Source organism: Cibotium barometz, chromosome 64, assembly GCF_041138505.1.
Source record: "Cibotium barometz isolate CiBa-2024 chromosome 64, ASM4113850v1, whole genome shotgun sequence".
Taxonomy (NCBI): domain Eukaryota; kingdom Viridiplantae; phylum Streptophyta; class Polypodiopsida; order Cyatheales; family Cibotiaceae; genus Cibotium; species Cibotium barometz.
In genome coordinates this window covers 11,978,550-12,000,059 of record NC_141109.1, presented here as the reverse complement: position 1 = coordinate 12,000,059, position 21,510 = coordinate 11,978,550, and positions in this window count along the sequence as shown.

Sequence of the window (21,510 nt, the reverse complement as noted above, 5' to 3'; positions counted from 1 at the left end):
AGTCCATTAAAGGAGGTGCATATTTCACATACTTGAATGAGTTTTAAACTAAAAAATAATGTGATATTTTTATCTCTCCTCTCTCTTGAACCAAACCAAATCAAAATGGAACCAAACCGAATCAAAAAGTAACCAAACTAGGTCCAAATCTAGTCCAAAATTCAACCAAACTGAATTTGGAAAGTTCTAGAATTCAGTTAGCTTTGGTTAGATCTTCCCTCTCCTATAAATAGAACATGAGTCCTTTGAAAAAAAAAAGAGAAGAATTTTTACTATACTAGAGTTATGCTGAAATAATGCTAATTTCTACTATTCTCTAAAATTCTCTCCAAATTGAAGAAATTGGAGCTTCCGTCTTTCTTCAATCCCCATTGGTGGCTCCATCAACATACTTAACCAATTGATTGGTTGGGGGCCTCTACCGTGAACAAAGAATCAAGTAATTTGTAAGGTAAACGGTGAATTTTGATCTTTTCTATAATTTCTCAATGTTTCTCTCTTCTCAACCCCTCTCAAGCTTGAGAAGCTTAATTGGAATGGTTTTTGAATGCTATTGAAGTTAATTGATGAATGTTAGGTGAAGAGTTACATAATTTGATGAATGCTATTGAAGTTAATTGATTAATGATAGTTAAGAATTACATAAATTTTTATTTATACTTAATTCTAATGGTTTTTATGTAATTTCTCTCTCTCACTCAAGAAATGGTCATACTCATGACCCATTCTCAATCCAAATGAAGCTTTTCATAAAGCTTTTCCTTAATCCAAGATTAATCTATGCTTGAGACCAAATTAATGGCTTTTTTTATGCTTTTAGTTTATGTATTTCATGAATATTGATGAGTCAATCCATTATGGATTAATGATCCAATTAGGGATCATTCTATTTATTTCCTTAATGATAAGTTTTATCCCTTAGAAAATTTGAGATTTATCAGTCATAGCAACGGAGCTATGGTAAAATTTTTATAAAAATTACGCATAAAATAATTTCATTCAAAGCATGAAAAGAGGACTTCCTACCATATTCTAGGAATTATCATCCTAGATTAATTAAAAGATATTCATTGTAATCATAGAGAAATTGATTTTTATATTATGCATAATTGATTTTCATGCATAGAGGTATGCATAAAAGATTATTATTTTAACATAAAAGTGTTACTTTTATCATATTTGAATTTCATGCATAGAGGTACGTATAAAAGATTATTATTTTAACATAAAAGTGTTACTTTTATCATATTTGGATTTCATGCATAGAGGTATACATAAAAGATTATTACTTTGATTAAAAGTGTTACTTTTATCATAATTGGATTTCATGCATAGAGGTATGCATAAAAGATTATTATTTTAATGTAAAAGTGTTACTTTTATCATAATTGGATTTCATGCATAGAGGTATGCATAAAAGATTATTATTTTAATGTAAAAGTGTTACTTTTATCATAATTGGATTTTATGCATAGAGGTATGCATAAAAGATTATTATTTTATTATAAAATTATTACTTTTATTATATTTGAATTTCATGCATAGAGGTATGCATAAAAGTTGATTATTTTATTATAAAAGTACTTTTATCACAATTGAATTTCATGCATAGAAGTATGCATAAGAGTTGATTATTTTATTATAAAAGTGTTACTTTTATCATATTTGGATTTTATGTATAGAGGTATACATAAAAGATTATTACTTTAATGTAAAAGTGTTACTTTTATCATAATTGGATTTCATGCATAGAGGTATGCATAAAAGATTATTATTTTAATGTAAACGTGTTACTTTTATCATAATTGAATTTCATGCATAGAGGTATGCATAAAAGATTATTATTTTAATGTAAAAGTGTTACTTTTATCATAATTAGATTTCATGCATAGAGGTATGCATAAAAGATTATTATTTTATTATAAAAGTGTTACTTTTATCATATTTGAATTTCATGCATAGAAGTATGCATAAGAGTTGATTATTTTATTATAAAAGTGTTACTTTTATCATATTTGGATTTCATGCATAGAAGTATGCATAAAAGATATTCTTTTTATACTAAAAGTGTGATTTTCATCATAAATGGATTTTATGCATAACTTAGATGCATAAGAGAAATTCTTTTATTCTAAAAGTGTAATTCCTACCAAATTGAATTTATGCATAGGAAGATGCATAAAAGATTGATTCAAAAGTGTCATTCTCATCTAAATTGATGTTATGGATAGGAAGATGCATAAAAGATTGAATTTTAATTCAAAAGTGTCATTTTCATTTAAAATGAATTTATGCATAGGAAGATGCATAAAAGATTGATTTTTACTTCGAAAGTATTAATCTCCTTAAATGGAATTTATGCATAAATAAATGTGTAAAGAAATCTTATATCAAATATAAGAATTCTCTTGTATTCTATAAATAGATATGAGATGTGATAGGATGTGATAAGAGGTGTATAAGATGTGATAAGAGGTGATAAGATGCTTATGAAATAAGTTAGCAGGTGATAAGATGAATTAAGATGTGATAAGATGTGTATGAGATGAGGTAAGAAGCGTATGTGATAGGATAAGATGTATATGGGTCGTGATAGGGTAAGAAGCGTATGTGATAGGATAAGATGTATATGGGTCGTGATAGGGTAAGAATGGATGTGATGTAAAAGATTAGATGTGAAGGCATATGGGGATATATGAATGGGAATGTGAAAATGGATGTATGTATGTGGATGTGTGAATATGGAGATGGGAGTGTGGATGTATGAATGTGAAAATGGATGTATGCATGAAGATATATATGCATAGATGTGAATGTGGATGTAGATGTGGATGTATGTATGTGTGTGGATGTATAGATGTGAATGGGAATGCGGATGTGGATGTATGTATGTATGTGGATGTAGATGTGAATGTATAGATGTGAATGGGAATGTGGATGTGGATGTATGAATGTGAATGTGGATGTGGATGTGGATATGGATGTGTATGTATGAATGTGGATATGGGATGTGGATGTATAAATGAGGATGTGAAAATGGATGTATGCATGAAGATGTGGATGTATGGATGTGAATGTGAATGTGTATGTGAATTAATGTGTCGTTGATATGAGAAAATGGATGAGAATGAGTACACATTGAATGGAATGTGGAATAAGTAATGTGGACTAAGGAGGGATAATGTGGAAAGACGAGAGTTCATCGATTTAGAAACTGTATTTTGTGACTATTTGTAAATGACTGTTTTATGTCAAGAATGCTAGGGAAGCATTTTGACCATCTTGTGGATTAAGGTCATGAAGACCTATCTGTTAAAGTTGCAACTGCTGACGAAGAGTCAATGGAGGACGTCTCGCATAGCAAGGTCGACCGAGGTCTTGACCAGCCTCGGTTCGATTTAAATGGTGAGCTTCTGGTACGGTGGATGAGGGACCAAGGAAGCGGCCTATGAGTGAAGCGCTAGGTCACCTGCGAAGGATCCTAGAGGGTGCTGACCATACGGTGCTCGGGCTCTGGGTCGCCTAGGATACCACATGTGCGTCGAGGAAGATATTGGAATAAGGAGTAAGAGTTATTTTCTGAAACCGGGCATGGATCTGGTTGATTGACCTTGCTGGTCTTCAATGGATGAGTCCATGGCTCTTTATATGGATGTGTTGGTTGATCTTGCTGATCTTCAACGAGAGTCCATCTTGATTTTTATAAGTGATTATATTGTCGAGTATTATGGGCTAGGAACTATTGAAAAGGCGCCTGAGTGGATAGGTGGTGAGCGTTCTGGTTGCCAATGATGCCATAGATACTCCGATGAAGGAATGATGGGAAGTTGAGAATCAACCGGATAATTTGGAAGATTGTGATGAGTGATACTATGGTTCATTAAAGGATTGTTTTAAAACTGGTTGAATCTGTAAAAAAGGCAATTTCATATTGGGTGTGTAAGTGGTGTGACTAGTTTCATTTTTGCATGAACATCCGGCTAGGGGGCCTGGGAACTCTTTTCCCTAGTACCCGGGACAAAAATCAAATTCTAAATTAGATCCCATCACTACAGTGGTTGGGCGGTTGGCTAATCCATGGGACTGGATGGACTGATGGATCCGTAAATCGAGACTCAATTTATGTTATTACGATAGATGAAGTAAGTCCCGGATAGTAATTGTTCTATGGATAGGAATCAACGGATGTGCCTCTTGATGGGGAAACAAACGTTGATCCCAATGATCCAAGTGCAAGTTTTTTCCTTGATCTGATCGAGTATCTTTATAGGTGCAGTCGGATCAGTTTGATCACTAATGGTCTTGACTACGTTAGAGTAAAAAGTTATCCTGGAGGAATCGCCCGTGCTTTCCGGATAAGGGAAGTTTTTTCGGCTTCGGTTTTGGAAAAATCGACGGATTAGTCTTTTGTCCAGATATCCATGGACAAGGACTCGAGTGTGGGACCCTGCCTCGCGCAAGAAGTGCTACTTCCGCTGCTAGTACCCCGAATCCATTGCACGATAGGAACAGGGATCTCACAATTTGCTTAATGTTACATCCAAAAGCAAACTCATTTTTGAAAGAGCTATCATGCTACAAAAGCTACTCATTCTATTAGCTCTATTTTCGTCATGCCTATACATACTAGCATTCTTCGTTCAACTTGCATTAAATAAAAAAATTTGAACACTCCCTTATGTGTTGTGTAGAATAACCAAATGAAGACTTGGCTGGACACATGCAGTCCATCTTTGGACCTAGATAGCACTCACCCTAACCATCAAGGGGGCTACAGCATTGCACCTTTTCAAATGCACTCCGATATTTTTATGCCCCAGTGGGTGAGGATTGCTGTGGAAGACAATTTGTGGAGTTATACTACCAGCAACATCATCCGTTTCCACACTGCCGCGACTGTGCTCGTATGGTATTGGAAAATGCTTCCCATATATGTTGGCAGTGTCGCACATACTTCCGTCGCTATGGTACTGGTATGATGCAGCAGATCATGGGGGTCACACCTCAGCGACATAATCTCTGGGCAATTATGATGCCGCAACGTGGACCTAACCAACAAAGACTCCCGGAAGAGGAAAGAGCTCAAACTTGGCGCGAAGACACCCTTCATTTGCTAACCCCTCCCATTTTGCAGGTTCTTCTTCCCCATGAATCTACATGTCAGTTTTGGCTCAATGTGAGTGAGTCTTTAGAACGGTTTCAAAACCATAGGTGCCTCTTTAGCCTTCCTACTGTGCCCATACCATATGTTAGTGAAGATGCACTTCTTCCCTTGCCATCTACTCCATGGGTAGGATTACGTTCTGGGTTATCTTTACATCCTGAAGCTATTGATGTCCACCAACCTGAGAATGCAGACATACATCCACCCTCAGTGCAAGACTAGCACTTGTACTCTCTTAATAAGAACTAAAAGCTAGGGCACTTTTTTCCATTGGGTTTTTCCCCTCGACCGAATTCGGTGTTTAGCACCAATGTTTTTTATTTTTTGTCTTTTTAATTTTCTTTCTCTTTAGTTTGTTTCGTTAGAATAAAACAGATACAAGCACCAAACTACATCTTTCGCTTCAGTTCAGTACCGCAGTCATACAATCAAGTGCAAACAATTCTTCAACAACCAGCGCTTTAACAGAAACAGGTGAACTCATGCCAATCTCTAGTGTTTTCTGTATTTTTCTTGTTGCTTGATTGTTTTATAAATTTCACTTTACTAAGCATGGCAATATGCATCTCCTTTGGTCTAGAGTAGGGATAGCATTTTAGTAGCTTTAGATTTGATAGTGTAAGTTTGACCGTAATTGTTTTTACCTGTTTAGCAATACAAAGTAATTAGTGTTTTGTGCTAAAGGTAGAGTTCCAGACCTAGGACAAAGAGACTAAATTAATCATAGGACCGTCAGTGGATATCTTGCCCTTACTAGGACATTGCGTAGGGACAATCTAATAAACCTTCCATAACAAAAATTGGCATGACAAAAATAAAAGAAAAGTGTATATGTTTGTGGCCTATTGCCTTGTTATTCATGGTAGGCGAGGGAGGTCTATACCTTTCCCAAACCAATGCCTTGTGTAGCAAGGAATAGCCATACCGCGGGTGCGCAAACATACTCTTGAAGAAAGCCTTGTCCAAAAAGAAAGAAAGAAAGAAAGAAAAAAAAAGAGGACTCCATCAGAGCTCTTCTGCTCCTTCGACTTCTTACTCCCCTTGCTGCGTGGTTTATGTCGAGTTGATTTCTTTCTCTCTTTTCCATCTTTGGATAGAATCTTAATCTCAGAGGGTTTCTCAACAACCTCTTTGACATTCTTTTGCGCTTGGGCTCTAGTCACTACTCTTAGCAACACTAGTTCGTTCTCTCTTTTCCATCTTTGGATAGAACCTTAATCTCAGAGGGTTTCTCAACAACCTCTTTGACATTCTTTTGCGCTTGGGCTCTAGTCACTACTCTTAGCAACACTAGTTCATTCTCCTCCTCATATGTCGTGGGTGATGGAATCACTTCAACATAGTTGAGGGGCGCTTTAGTTTTTTGTGCTGCCGGATCCGCAGGCTTCAACAAGCAATCTTTTGGTAGATGGTCAATGTTACACCCTTGGCAAAACCTCTCTATAGGTGGAAACGTAGATTTTGTGCCTATGTTAGCTAAGCGGGGTCGTTTCTTGTTTGGACATTCTCTCGCCCAATGTGGTCCACCACATTCGTAGCATGGTCCTGTTTGTTGCATGGGGTATAGTCTCTTTGTAGGATATGGTCCTGGATAACCTTGAGTCTTGGTTGGCTGAGATCCTATAAGCATCAAAGATCTTGGGTCTCCATTAAAGTCATGAACTAGGCTTGGTCCGGTTGGGTTCTCAAAGTAGGGTTCGACAAGAGGATGCTCCACTTCGATGTAGCATGTTTGAGAGCTAACCATCTCCATACCTAATTCAGGATTCTCATATTCCACATATCTAAAGGAAGCTGTGCTAGGTGGAGGAGGTTGAACTCCTAGCACCGGCGGTGCTTGCTCTTGAGCAACTAAGGTTCTCTCATGGTTCACAACTTGCTGTCTAGGTGCAGAGTTGGCTGCTTGTTCCCTTTGTATCCTTGCAATGTGATTGCAATCCGAAGTCACATGTGTGTAGTTCCATTTAGAAAGCTGGCACCACTTCTTTGTTGGTTGATTGCCAACCAATGGTGAGAAGGTTGGGCACTGCTCGGTTTTATGGCTACCTCCAGATCCTCCACAGACGTAAGGGCCTGTAGGTACAGTATGCATGTATGATGATTGGGGTCGGTAGGAAGGTCTGTAGTATTGCCCCATCTTTTTCAATACTATCTCAGCAATCTGATCTGGATTAACCAATGGCACACTAGAGTCAGAGCCCTTCCGAGAGCTGCCTTTATCATCCGGATGACTATCTTGGTTTCCCATGCCAGTCATGTCAAAGTTATCATCATAATCCATGGCATCCATGCAACACTCATTGAAGATGACATGCTTCTTTGCGTACAAGTGAGCGTGAAGCGTCTTGTTTCGTAAGCCTTCCAAGAAGATAGAAATTAATCTTCCTTGGCTTGGCTTCTCATCGTCAGGGCATCGATTGATGTACTGCTTTAGCCTATTTACACAATCTCGCATAGATTCTTGATCTTTTTGCTTAAAAGCGTAAATTTGAGCTACCACATTGTGCTTAATTCCCATTTTTGAAAATGCAGCTATAAAGCTCTTCTCTAGCCCATTGAAAGATCGCTTGGCTCTAAAGTCTGAAACCATGATAAAGACTTACTCTCTAGCGTCAAGCCAAATCCTTCGATTTGTGTATGCGTATCCGTGACTTGCTCCGCATGTATAGCTTGCTTAAAAGCTGCTATATGGTCATATGGGTCTCCGGATCCGTCATACTTCTTGACAAGCTTTTGCAGTGCAGATGGTCTCACTTTTCTAGAATATTCATCGTCATGTCTCTTATATGAGTCTCGGCCTCTAACTCTAGGCTCTTCAAATGTCAGTTCTCTTGGTCTATGGGGTTCTCTTGGAGGTACATATCCACTTGCTCATGGTCCTTCTTCTCCCCTAGATTCTCTAAGAGCCCCGGGTCTCCTCGTAGGATCAATCGTTGGAAAGACTGGTCCTTGAGCAGTTGTTCGCATGGAAGGTGCTGGTTGAGCCACACTTGGGGTTCTAGCCCATGGTGGTGCTAGTGTTTCTCCTCGAAAGGCAGATTCATCTGGACGTGCCGTGTCTAAGGTAGACACCTCAGTGAAAAGGGGCCTTCCTTTCCATGTCATTTCCCTAACCTCTGGCCATTCAAGGGTTCTAAAGTTGTTCCCCCATCTATCATGAACACGCTTAGTGAAACCTTCTAGATGCTCTACAGTTATTGTATGCGTGACTGGAAGCTCTAAGCTCGGGTGCTTAGTGGTTGCATAGTAGGTTTCTACCACATCCCTATACACCTCTTTAATTGGGTCGTCTTGATAGATTTTAACTACTGGAATTTCTTTTACTATGTCCCATGGGTTTTTCTTGGTCTCTTTTTCTTTTCCAATCCTTTCTCTATCCTCCCAATTCTTGTCGAAAAACAATTCTTCAAGTAAAGAAATGGGCGTACCAGGTCTGCTCAATGTTCCTAGCACATTTGGGTCCGATGGAAGCTCCTTCTTCTGCTTTGCTTGTGCGCTAGGTTGAAGTACACCCAAAGCATTCACTTGTTCAAGATTTTTGGCGACCTCGTAGCGTACTCCATTTTTACCCATGTACATATCATCTTGGTAGTTTACCCATGGTGTTGGTTCAAATGCAGAATGAATATCTACAATTTTAACAACAGACCGGCTTATTGGATCTTTGTAGATCTCACCGCCATGCGCATTTGTATACAAGAAATGGAGTCTCATGTTGTCAATCAACTCCCCATCTGGGATTTCAAATGGATTAGCAGAATCTGCCATACCAATGGGTGTGGATGGTCTATTCATGCCAAATGACTCATTTACGTCCATTGAAATATCACTCTCGGTTCTTGAGAGGCTCTCTGTTTGAGACTCCGAAGATGTCTCGAGAATGCTCTCCAAGTTGCCAACAACCGATTGAGTGCCGCTCCCTTGAGTGGTTACCCTAGATGGTGCACTAGTGTTATGTCCCCCTAGTATGGTTCCCGAGCGTAGATGCATACGCAGTGTCTAGTTTTTTTTGAAAAAAAAATATTTTTTATTTTTTTAATATATATATATATATATATTTAAACCCTACCTAACCACTAAATGCAACTAACATGAATATGTGTGTAAATACATATTTTATTTTTATATTTTTTTAATTTTGTTTTATTTTTTACTAATTACACAAAAATACTTATTATGCACAAAATTATAAAAATTTAAAAAAATACAGATTACACTAATTATGCAAAAAACAAATTTACAAAAAATTAAAAATGCAGATTATGCAAAAAATGTGGACTCAAAATAAAACACATAATTTATAGATTTTTTTGTTTTTTTAATTTTTTTTGTTTATTTTTTTAAAATGCAAAAAAACTAAGAATTACCTAGTATGCAGAAATTATAGATTTTTAAAAAAAAATAAAAAAAAAATAAAAAAATAGAATACTTACCTTTTTGGGCCGGCCACCTTACACGCGCTCTCTCTGCTGCGGATTCTTTGGCCAACTTATCTTCTTCACAGCCACGCGCTCTCTCTGCTGCTCACCTTCGTCGGCTCAGATGCCGCCTTCTCCTCCAGCAGCTCTGCTTCCTTCAGTGGCCACGCGCCTCCTTCTCTTCCACTGCGGCTCTTTCTCTACGCCTCAGCTACAGTCCGTCAGCTTCACCACCTTTACCAGCCTTCGCTTCTGTTACTTGCTCTCAGCTGCTGTCGGCTTCGGCCTCTCCTCCCCTTGCTCTCTCTGGAGCTTCTGGCTCCAACTCACCCTCGGCTTCTGGCTCTGGCTTGTCTGCCTGGTCCTCCGCTCGCTCCGCCTCTACGGCCTCTGCGCGCTCGCCTTCTTGCCTTCTGGCCCCTCACAGCTGTAGCCTCCTGGGCCTTCGCCTTCGCACCGGGCCTCTATGGCCTTCGCCCGTGCCCAGCTCTCTCCTCAGCTACTACAGCTGCAGCCGCCACCGCCCTTCACAGCTGCAGTCGGCCTTTGCTTCCTTGCGGCCCTTCAGCGGCCAGTCGCCTCCACGCCGGCCAGCCTTGGCACCGGCTAGTCGCCTCCACGCCGGCCAGCCTTCGCCGCCCCGCCTTATTGCCTTCTTACCTTCTTTTTTTCAGCCACCTCACCACCGCCGGCCAGCCTTCGCACCGGCCTCTTACCGCCTTCGTCTCCTTCTCGCCTCCTTCATGTTCTGCTGCGCCTTCTCCGCCCAGGGGTGATCTGACGCGGCCTCACCACCTTCACCGGCCACTCCTCAGCTTCACTTTCGCTCTCTATGTTCTTTGCTTTCAGCCTTCAGCGGCCACCTCCACTTCTACGGCCAGCAGCTCACCTTCTACAGTCACCGTCACAATGCATGGTTTCTTTGTGTGTTTTTTAAAAAATATAACAAAAAATAAAAAATAAAATTTGCGACCTTATCCGGCCCCTCCTTTGTCTTTGTAATCTACCTTTTTTCTCTTCTAATCACTAGCTCCGAGATTCCACACTCGTGCTAACTCTAAACCTAAAAACAAACAGAAATAGTGGTAGTAATGTAAGCTTCTTAACCGGTTTTGAGTCTTCTCCCCGGCAGCGGCGCCAATGGAGAGACGAAAGACTCTCTACCCTTGTAGCAAGAGTAGCATGATCCGTGTGTAGATCAATCCAATGGGATTTGCATCCCTTTCGGAGCTAGGGATTCAACCCGTACCGGTGCACGGAAGCTTATCCACAAATGGAGAGAATGCTATGAGCACCACTACCTTGACATAGACTTTACACACAAGCTCAATCTTGCCATAACTCATTCACTCATCATCCCACTCATTCATGCATCCAATACAAGAAGAAAGCTAAGCTAATGCATTCACAAGCTCAAAGCATACTTCATTCTCAAGCACTTACTTCCCTAGCATGCACACAAACCTTGAAGCTTAATGGAACTTGAAATAAACATGCATTCTCATTCACTACTCAAGCAATGCCTTGCCCATGGATAAGCTACAAGCTATGGAGAAGCTTAAGCTTGATTCCACTACCACACAAAGCCTAATAGACAATCCACAAGCATCAACAAAGAAGCATGCACACTAGAGAATAGAGATGAGAAGAGAGAAAAACATCATCTCATTGCATTGAATTATAAGAGCATTGCTCATACAATAGTGTAGATGGGGAGAGAGAAGAGCTTGCACCTCTATGAACAAGAGGGAGAGCTAGTCTCAAGAGAGCTCAAGCATGAGTTTAGCCCAATGTGTCCATAAGCTCTCAAATGAGCCACTTTTTATACTAAAACTCCTAAAACTCCCAAAACTTCCCATGTGGGATTATTCTCAAGCCCACTCCCACACACCTACAACTTGGAACTTTTTACAAGAGCCCTAAATAAGAATGTCAAGTCTCTTGTTTTCCTGCTTGCATCTTTGTGTTGCATCCTTGCATTGATCACCACTCGTCACGCAACAGGGATTGTTTCACACACGCACTTATGGGTTACCCTTATTATTTTTACCCTTCTTATGAGATAGACACATTATACACCATCTTTATTATGAATGTCACTTCATTTCCCTATCGGATCCTGATCACATGGCTTCTGCCCATGCACTATTATTATGGCTCTATGCTCATTATCATGAGTTACCACTTGGCGTTAAGGACCACATACCATTTTTTGTGTTCACACATACCTTTGACCTCTACATCCTCATGCGTCGACTTCTCACTACTATGATGAGATGGGGTACTCTGCCATAGTTAATGCCTAGTCATTGCCAGAATTTGTTTGATGAGATGGAGATTTGTGCCAAATGGTCTAGATCCACATGGTCCCCACAAACGATGACTTTATTGCTTCATTTCTTGGCTACCTTGATATGACGTCTTTGGCATTGTTTGCATGGGTTGAGCCTTCTTTTTTAGCTACTTACATTAGTGTCCCACACTCTTGAGCCACCATGATCATGTTATGGAGGATGTCTTCTCGATCCAAGTGGTCACATGGTTGGATGGTCTATAATTTGGATATCCATTTGACCCAAGCGGATATATAACAAGTTATGTCATTGACATGGGTGTAGTAGAAGATTTAGAGCTAGAGGGTTTCTAGAGCAAGGTTTAGCTTCTTATTGTCACTAAGTAGTGCATTATTCCATGAATTGATGATGAGTCCCTTAGGTATGGATCCATTCATAGAGTTTTTAGAATATTGTAAGCGGTCTAGAGCCAGAGGGTTGCTAGAGTAGGGTTCAACTTCTTAGTGTAACTAAAAAGTAATACATTCTTCCATGTGGAATTGATGATGAGTCCCTTTGATACGGAGCCTACTGAGGCAATAGTCTTCACTCGGACTAAGCATAAGGGAAAGCCCATAAGAGGTGGAAGATATATTTGTGACTGGCACAATGGACAAAAGATAGAAATGTATGGTGTGTATATATGAACTTGTCGAAGATAGGGAGTTTATGATGAAGAACCTTCCAGAGGAATACACTGACCTTAAAGCATGGGTAGCTTTCCATAACTCTTTAGTATGTCTTCTCTAAGCTTGAAGAGGGTCCTAAGATCTTCACCAAGCAGCTAACCGGGGATTCCAGTTTGGGAAGCGAGTTGGGACATTTTAAACCTTGATTCTCAAGAGGGGTTTTTATCACAAGGCAGTGCTCCAGTTGGAGAACCAATTGCTAAGACTTGATTCTAGAGAGGTCTTTTTCCAAGGTAGTGCTTTAGTTGGATAGCCAGTTGTCTCAATTGAGACAAAGGGTTGTGTGTGAGTGAGTAAGAAGTGCATTTGTTGCCTATTGCCTCCAACCTATTGAGTGCTAGGAGGGAACCCATATACTATTTGGCAATGCCTCTATTTTTGTGCCACCATGATGATGATGATGATGTATCGCACACACATGCACATGATGACATTGATGTATCAAGCAAACATGCACATGATTATAGTGATATACATGCACATGATGCCACTGACACATATGCTCATGATGATGATGCATGTGATAGTGATGTGTGTAAGTTAGATCATGTGGGCATGATCTCAAGGGCAGAGATGGTAGCACGCACACCGAGCATTAACACAATATTGCCTATCTTCTTTCCCACAGATCATGTGAACACTCTAGTTAATTGTGCTAACATTCTAGATGATATTTTGCATTTGATTAGTGATGCATCCATCAGCATGCTTGGGATGTATACATTAGCACACTCTAGGTTAGTGATACTCCGCATATGAAAAACAGAGACACCTATGAGCATAGACCTGAGTTCCTAGTCTTAGATGCCTCTGGGTGTTCTTCTAGGATTATTATTTATGGAGATATCATTGATATACGACCACTACTGCTAGTGTTCACAACATTCTTGGTAGCACTCATGTGGATAGAATTCTTCTGTTTGAGTAGTTAGGGTAATGCATGAGAGTAGTGATGATTTCATTGAGGTGTGACATCATAGTAGGATTGTGCATATTGGTCATATCCATAGTAGATCATATGATACATATCTTAAGAGATTTGCATTTGATCTACACATCTTGTTAGATCTGATATTGTTGGAGATAGATTTATCATGGGATGTAGGTCATCATTGATGGAGATAGACCATATTTATGAGGATGACCTTGGAGACCTTGGGGATTCCATAGATGATGATTTAGGAGATGATACCATTTACCTTTCATGTGGGGATACCTCTTCAAATTTTAGTGACGATGACTATGATGATGCTGATGACCATTTTACCTTTCATGTGGGGATACCTCTTCAAATTTTAGTGACGACCATTTACCTTTCATGTGGGGATACCTCTTCAACTTTTAGTGATGACTACAATGATGCTGATGATCAAATTGTTATCTTAGATCATCACACACATAGAGGGTTTTGCACATGAGGCAATGGTGCATGGTTTGGATCATACCCATATACCTATTGGTGTAGTGGATCATGTCTTTAACTTTTTTAATGATGCTACATAGGATGGAGGCATTGGTTTTCTCTTACCCTTGCATGATGCCAACCTTGAGATATGTTCTTTTGGATCCTACGGGTATAGACAAGATCCTATTCTCTAGGATGATAATGAGAAAATTCAAAAAAATCTATCGAAGTTCGAATTTTAGTTAAATGATTAATTTATCCCTCATAGGAATTCATTGATTAGTTTTGAATTCAGTTAAGCAAATACTCAATGAAATTCAGTAAAGTAGTAATTGAAATATTACCCTTCGATAAAGAGAGTTCAGAGAGAACCTTTCCAATCTAAAAACTTGAATCAGACTATGACCAAGACATAACTCCTTCATCAATTTCAAGAATAGACGATGTGACCAGTTCAGTAATCTACACTCAAATCATCCACGGAATCTGAAACTAAGTTGAGACCTTTGATCTCGATCTGAGGATCAAGATTACAGAATTCGAGGAATTCCGCTTGGGAATCTAGACCTGTGATCTAGAAGTCTTGGGATACGGAATTAAGATATATCCATTGTATTCAAAAGAAATCAAAATTGAAAATTTGCATAGAAACCCTGTTTTCTTAAAGGACTGTCTTACGTCGGAATACTGGAGGGAGCATTTGGTATATGTGTTTTTCTACGGGAAGTTCACAGCTGGCGGGGAGTGTTCAAAGGACAGCTCACGTGGCAAAAACCTGCCTAGGACTTGACCAGCCTGGGTATGGTGTAAAATGGTGTGCTTCCAGTACGATGGGCGAGGGCCGACAAAGCGGTCCCTAGGTGAAGTGCCAGGACACCTAAGGAGGATCATGGAGGGTTCCGACCAGGTGATGCATGCGCTCGCGGTGCTTAGGACACCCATGCGTATGTCATGGAAGATATATATGTGTATGATGAACGAGAAAATTATTGTAATCTATTACTAGATCTCGTTGTTGACCTGCTGGTCTCAACGGAGAGTCCAGAGTGATACTGTTTTGTGAGAAATAAGGATTGAATGGAAATTTTGAGTTGCGACGTATGTACCCAGTAATTGTTTGTCACTAGATTGTTTTATAAATTAAAGTTTAAAGAGAAGTGTGTAAGTATCTGTATTCTAAAGCAAAAGTTAAGAAAGGCTTTCAATTATGGGTGGGTGAGTACTTGTCTGGTTCTACTATTCCATTGGTTGGGTGGTGGCTAACCCATGGGCCGGATGGGGCTGGAATCAGTAGAGTTTTAATAATAAAATTGATTAATAGGATTACGCTTAGAACTCGAGTAGTTAATTAAAAGCTTGAAGACTTCTCAAATGAACAGTTCAACGGTGGCTGTGCTTGATTCAATTAGGAAAAAAGCGTTGATCCCTTCAAGTTAAGTTTGTAATAGTTTCCCTTCTATCTGCTTTATTCAGATAAAGGTTAGTTTAGTATCTTGACCTCGTTAGAAAAATTCGTTAAGAAAATATAAATGGTGAAATTGTCCCCGTTTTTCGAGCGTGGGAAATTTTCCCGGTTTCAGTTTTTGGAATGACCACCAGCTTAGTCTTATGCCCGGACATTCGAGGGCGAGGCCCCGAGTGAGAAACCCTACCCCGCATAAGAGGAAGTTACTTCCGCTGCTATCATCTGGGAATCCGGTGCGCAGAGGGGGTAGTGGGATCTCACAGTTGGTATCAGAGCGCTGTTGTAAATTTATGTAACAGCAACAGAAAATTTCTTGAAAATTTTAAAGTAAATATGGAAAATAATGTTTTCGCTTGTTAATATTATGTTGAAGGAACTTCAAAAATTGAAAACTCATAAATTGAATAGGAATTTATAGATGGATACCCTGAATCTATCTGGCATTCCTAAACTCTCCTAGAGTCAGAATATGATAGCCTTTGCATTTGAGCACGTCATCAACTTTGCTACGACCTGAGTAGGCAGAGTGAGACTCGCACGTCATTTTGAGAGTCTTTACTTTCCTGATCCTCTTGAGCGACGTCGGTATATGTGGTTCTGTGGAGGACGATGTATTAATGTCAGTACCAGTCAGCGTCAGAGGCTCAAGCAAAATATTTCCTTAGCCATGATTTTGAAAAGGCTAGGACTTGTTCAGCATGTACAACTCTTTGATCATTCACCCAGGAACTTTAGAACTTCATGCCAAGTTTTTAGGCTTCTTAGCCACTTTTTCCCTAGAAGTAGAATTACAGCACCTCTTTCTGTAATGAATCGTGTGTACCATGGCATGTCTCCTTTGCTGTCTCGCAGTTTTGCTTCTTTATGCGTATACGATTGAGGTAGTGATTTTGGAAGCCGTGATGCTCTATGTATATATCGAAAACTTTTGATAATAAACGATGTTTTGTAAAAAAAAAATCCAAATTGTTTTCATGATTGTGAATATGAATAATAAAATTATCAGAGTAAAATCTTGTGTCATGATGTATGATTTAAAGAATAAATCGCAAAAAATAAATAATCATAAATCTGTTGTCAAAGTTAAGTTGACGAAAATCTTGTTTTGTCAGAGTCATGAGGCGCGCGGCCCGTGCAAAGGCAACCGGATCCTCTAACCGATGAGACGAAGAGTTAGATCGCAATGTTCGAAAAGCTCTACACAGATCCAAACATGGTCCCTTCTTCAAGGGTGAAGGGGAGCAGTTAGGTGAATAGTGGAAAAGTGGATTGAGGCAATGGAGGAATACTTTGATGTAACTGGCTACAATGAGAGAAGTAAGATGGCTCTTGCCAGGCTAAAGATTGTGGAAACGGCCAGGGTCGCTTGGAGGAATTACTGCGAGACTAACCATCTCGATCGGAATACCTAGACCTAGACCGATCTTAAAGCTTACCTCAGAAAGAGGTTTTGTTCTCTGGGCTTCCTTGAATCTAAGATGAATGAGTTCTTGGAATTAAAGTAGGATAGCCGGACAATTGAAGAGTACCATCAAGCTTTTGCCCTTCTCCTCAAATATTCTCCAGAATTGGATGAAGAGCATTTGAGGGCCAGATTCATTCGAGGAATGAATGAGCCATTGGACACCTTAGTAAAGAATGCCAAACCTGTCTCAATGGCCAAAGCAGTAAGAATGGCAAAGGACTTTGCCAAAGCCTTTGTAGTTAAGGTCCCGCCAAAGCTGCACCCTCTAACTTTAAAAGATTCCAAACCCCGGGAAGTACTTCAAACTTTCCTCCCCTAAAGAGGCAGCAAGGCCCAAATTAGAATCAGGATGCTGGAAGATTCAGAAGTGAAGGAAGACCCTTCCAACAAAACATCAGGAGCCCCACCTCTTTCAAGGATTCAGAGGGCAGAAGCGAGAACCGGTGTTTTGGATGCCAAGGTTTTGGTCACAGCTGAAAGACTGAGGGAAGTCAAGGATCAAGAGTGCAGAGACCAACCCCTTCCTATCAGTCAAATCAAGGTCCATCTCACCCAAATCAGGGAACTCCAGCTCAGCCGTCTACCTCTGTCCAAAGTAACCTCAGAACTCCTTTCCAGAATTGGGGCAACCAAAGAGAAAGAGTTCTGCCTCAAACTGTAGCAGCCAGTGCAGTCACAATTGCAAAAGTAGTGGAAGAGGAAAGAGGATAGATTTATGCTGCAATTGAAAACCAAGGGCCAAATTGCCAATTCTCCGTCGTCATTCATACTCTAGCTGAGTATCAGGGTAAGCCTTTTAAGCTTTTGATTGATTTATTCCCAGCAGAGCTAACAGAGATGCCTCCAATTCGGGAAGTAGATCATGTGATAGAATTGACCCCCAGAGCTCAGTTAGTAGCCCTGTGCACGTACAAAATGCTAGTTCCTGAAGCCATCGAACTCAAGGAACAGCTTAGACAGCTTTTAGAACAAGGGTTAATAAGACCCAGTGTTTCACCTTGGGGTGGGCCAGTTCTCTTTCAGAAAAAGAAAGATGGAATGCTTAGACTCTGTGTGGACTATAGAGGTCTCAATCAGCTGATAGTTAAGAATAAGTATCCTATCCCCAGAATTGATGAGCTTCTAGACAGGCTAAGTGGAGCCCAGATCTTCATAAAGATAGATCTCAAATCAAGGTATTATCAAATAAGGATTAATGAGTAAGATATCTCGAAGACAGTCATCAATACTTGGTATGGGCATTATGAATTCACTGTCATGCCATTTGGATTGACAAATGCCCCAGCTACATTCAATTGTTTAATGCGCAGGACATTCTTAGAGAGCCAGGTGCTAGAGTGCTTTTGATAAGCTGAAGACTGCCTTGGTGACCAATCTCATTCTGAAGCTGCCAGATTTCTCTCTACCCTTTGAGGTAACTGATGCCAGTGGTTTTGCCCTGGGAGGTGCACTCATGTAGGAAGGTCATGCACTGGCCTATGAATCCCGAAATCTCAGAACGCATGAAAGGAATTATGATTTCCATGACCTGGAACTACTTTTATGCCCTGAAGTTGTGGAGACATTACCTACTGGGTCAAAGATTCACTTTGATGATGACAGATCATCAGAGCTTAAAGTGGATCTTCACTCAGAAGGATCTCAACATGCGCCAGAGAAGGTGGATGCAGACCCTATAGGAATTTGATTTTGAAATCAAATTCCTAGAACTACTTTTAGTAGTCTATGCCCTGAAGTTGTGGAGACATTACCTACTGGGTCAAAGATTCACTTTGATGATGACAGATCATCAGAGCTTAAAGTGGATCTTCACTCAGAAGGATCTCAACATGCGCCAGAGAAGGTGGATGCAGACCCTGCAGGAATTTGATTTTGAAATCAAGTACCGCCCAGGCAAAGAAAGTGTGGTAGCAGATGCCCTCGGCAGAAAAGCCTCTTTGCTTGCAATTATTGTAGTGTCAAATCCTTTGATTATTGAAGCGTCAAATCCTTTGATTATTGAAGAAAGTGAGAAGATCATGCAGGATAGATTCTTTGCCCCTATTTCGACCCTACTTATGCAGGAAAGCAAAACTCCATAGGAGTTGAACCGAGTTCAAGGGTACAGCCTCCTGGATGATGGAATTATGTATTATAATCGCAAGCTATGCATTCCCAAAATGATGAGGGAACTAAGGGTCAAATTCTGAATGAAGCCCATGACAGCCTTATTGCAGGACATCCAGGTTTCATCAAAACCTACATGTCTGTGAAGAAAAGCTTCTTTTGGCCTGGTCGAAAAAAGGATGTGCTTAATCATGTACGTCAATGTTTGATCTGTTAGAAAGTCAAGACCGAGAGAGTAAAAATGCCTGGGAAGTTACATCCATTAGACATCCCCCAGATGAAGTGGGAATGCATCAGTATGGATTTTATTACTAGATTACCTTCAGTGCAATCAGGTTACAACTCCATCTTCATGGTAGTTGATAGACTAACCAAAGTTTCCAATGTGATTCCAGTAAAAGAAACCTACACTCTGTATTAGTGGATGTGGCCGCAGTGTTCCTCAAAGAAGTCTTCAGATTGCATGGCCTACCTAGAAGAATAGTAAGTGATCGAGATCCCAGATTCACGTCAAGATTCTGGACTGCATTTTTCGAAGCAGTAGGAACTTTCTTGGATCTCAGCATAGCTTACCACCCTGAGACCGATGGTCAAACAGAAAGGGTAAATCAAGTAATCAAAGATAATACTTTGGTCATGCTGTGGCAAGGAACCCAAGAAGTGGCTAAGCTATCCGCACCTAGTCAAGTTCGCCTACAATGCTCTTTTCATCGAAGTATTGGGATGAGCCCTTTCAAAGCTCTGTATGGACAAGATTGCTTAACTCCATTAACTTGGTCCGACCCATTGATTAGGGTCAAGATGTCCAGACAGATGCTTGTTGAGACCACATGGAGCAGCAGATACAGCTAATTTGCAAAGATATAAAAGCTTCCCAGGATAGACAGAAGCTGTATGCAGATAAGAAGAGGACAGACAGAGAATTCAAAGAAGAGGATATGGTCTTTATTCGAGTACGTCCCAAAAGAAGTTCTCTATCTCTTGGAAAGTACAAGAAGTTATCCCCCAGATATTGTGGGCCATATCTGATTATAAAGAAAGTAGGTGACTTAGCCTACGAGCTTCTTCTGCCTCCTCATCTCAAAGTACATAATGTATTTCATGTCAGCCTTCTTAAAAAATATGTACCAAGCCCAAATCATATGCTTGATGATGAAATCTTAACTTCTTCAACCCAAGGGCAAATGGAACTCCAACCTGAAGAAATCCTTGATATTCGGAAAAGGTTCTCAAGAACAAAATTTTGAGAGAATTATTGGTCAAATGGAAGTTTTATCCTTTTGAAGATGCCACCTAGGAGAAAGAAGCCGAACTATTGCGGGAATACCCCCACTTTACGAGATGAGGACATCTCGCGTTTTTCAAGTGGGAGAGAATGTAAGATTCCTCCCTAGTCTCTCAAGATTCCTCCCCAGTCTCTCAAGATGTCCAGCATCTTCCCCTGTAATCAAATCCCTCTTTAGAAATATAAAAGATCTTGTTTCTACCTGTTGTTTCAGTCTAGAGAGAGAAAATATTCTAGAGAGAGATTATTCAGATTTTGAATATTTTTGGATGGAAAAAATATCTCTTCTTATTAAAATAAGTTCCCCCGAAACAGAAGTTCAAAAAGATTTTAAGAAGGTGCATTAAAAATCAATTATAATCTGTTCAGAAGGCCTTATCGTAGGGGTCCAGATTTTCTGAAAAATTTTAAATTAAGGTTTTGAGGAGCCAATCAGATTCATCCAAATGTGTGGAGAAGATAAATAGAAGAAATAAAGAAATTCCCCCCCAAAAAAAATGAGTAAATACTCACATAAGATGAAGAGTGGACTAAGAACCAAAGGAAATACTAAAAAAATGGATTTTTGACACCTCACAATGGGAATTCCCCCCTCATGAAGGAGGTGCCTATTTCACATGTGTCGTGGAGTTTTAAATTATAAAAATTTGAGATATTTCACTCGTCTCTCCTATTTCAAGTCTAGTTCCAAAAAGTAAGCTAAACTGACCCAAAAATGGTCAAAAATTGACCAAACTGATTTGGAAAATTCTAGAATTAGTTTGCTTGGTCAGGAGCTCACTTTTTCCTATAAATAGAAGCCTCCCCCTTTGTTGAAGCTTAATAGTGGTTTATGCACTGTTACTCTACTCCTCCCAAGAGCCAAGAACTGTGAATTTCTTAATAATTCACTAGTTTTTGACCATTCCCTCTTCTAAAGATTTGGTGGCCACTCTTGTTGCAAACAAGAGTAGATTCCTCAAACCATCAAGCCAAAGGAAAGCTCCTAGAATTCATGTAAGTTAGAAATCTTATATTTTTCTTTATTCTTTTAATGGTTTTCTAATTTTTGTTTTGTTTGAAATGATAAACGGATGCTATGCCTTGTTGGAAAGGCTTTCCCTCTCTCTCATTCTTAAAATCAGCCCTTCTCTATCCTAGTTAAGTAATCTAATTGTTGGAATTAAACTTTTCATATTGT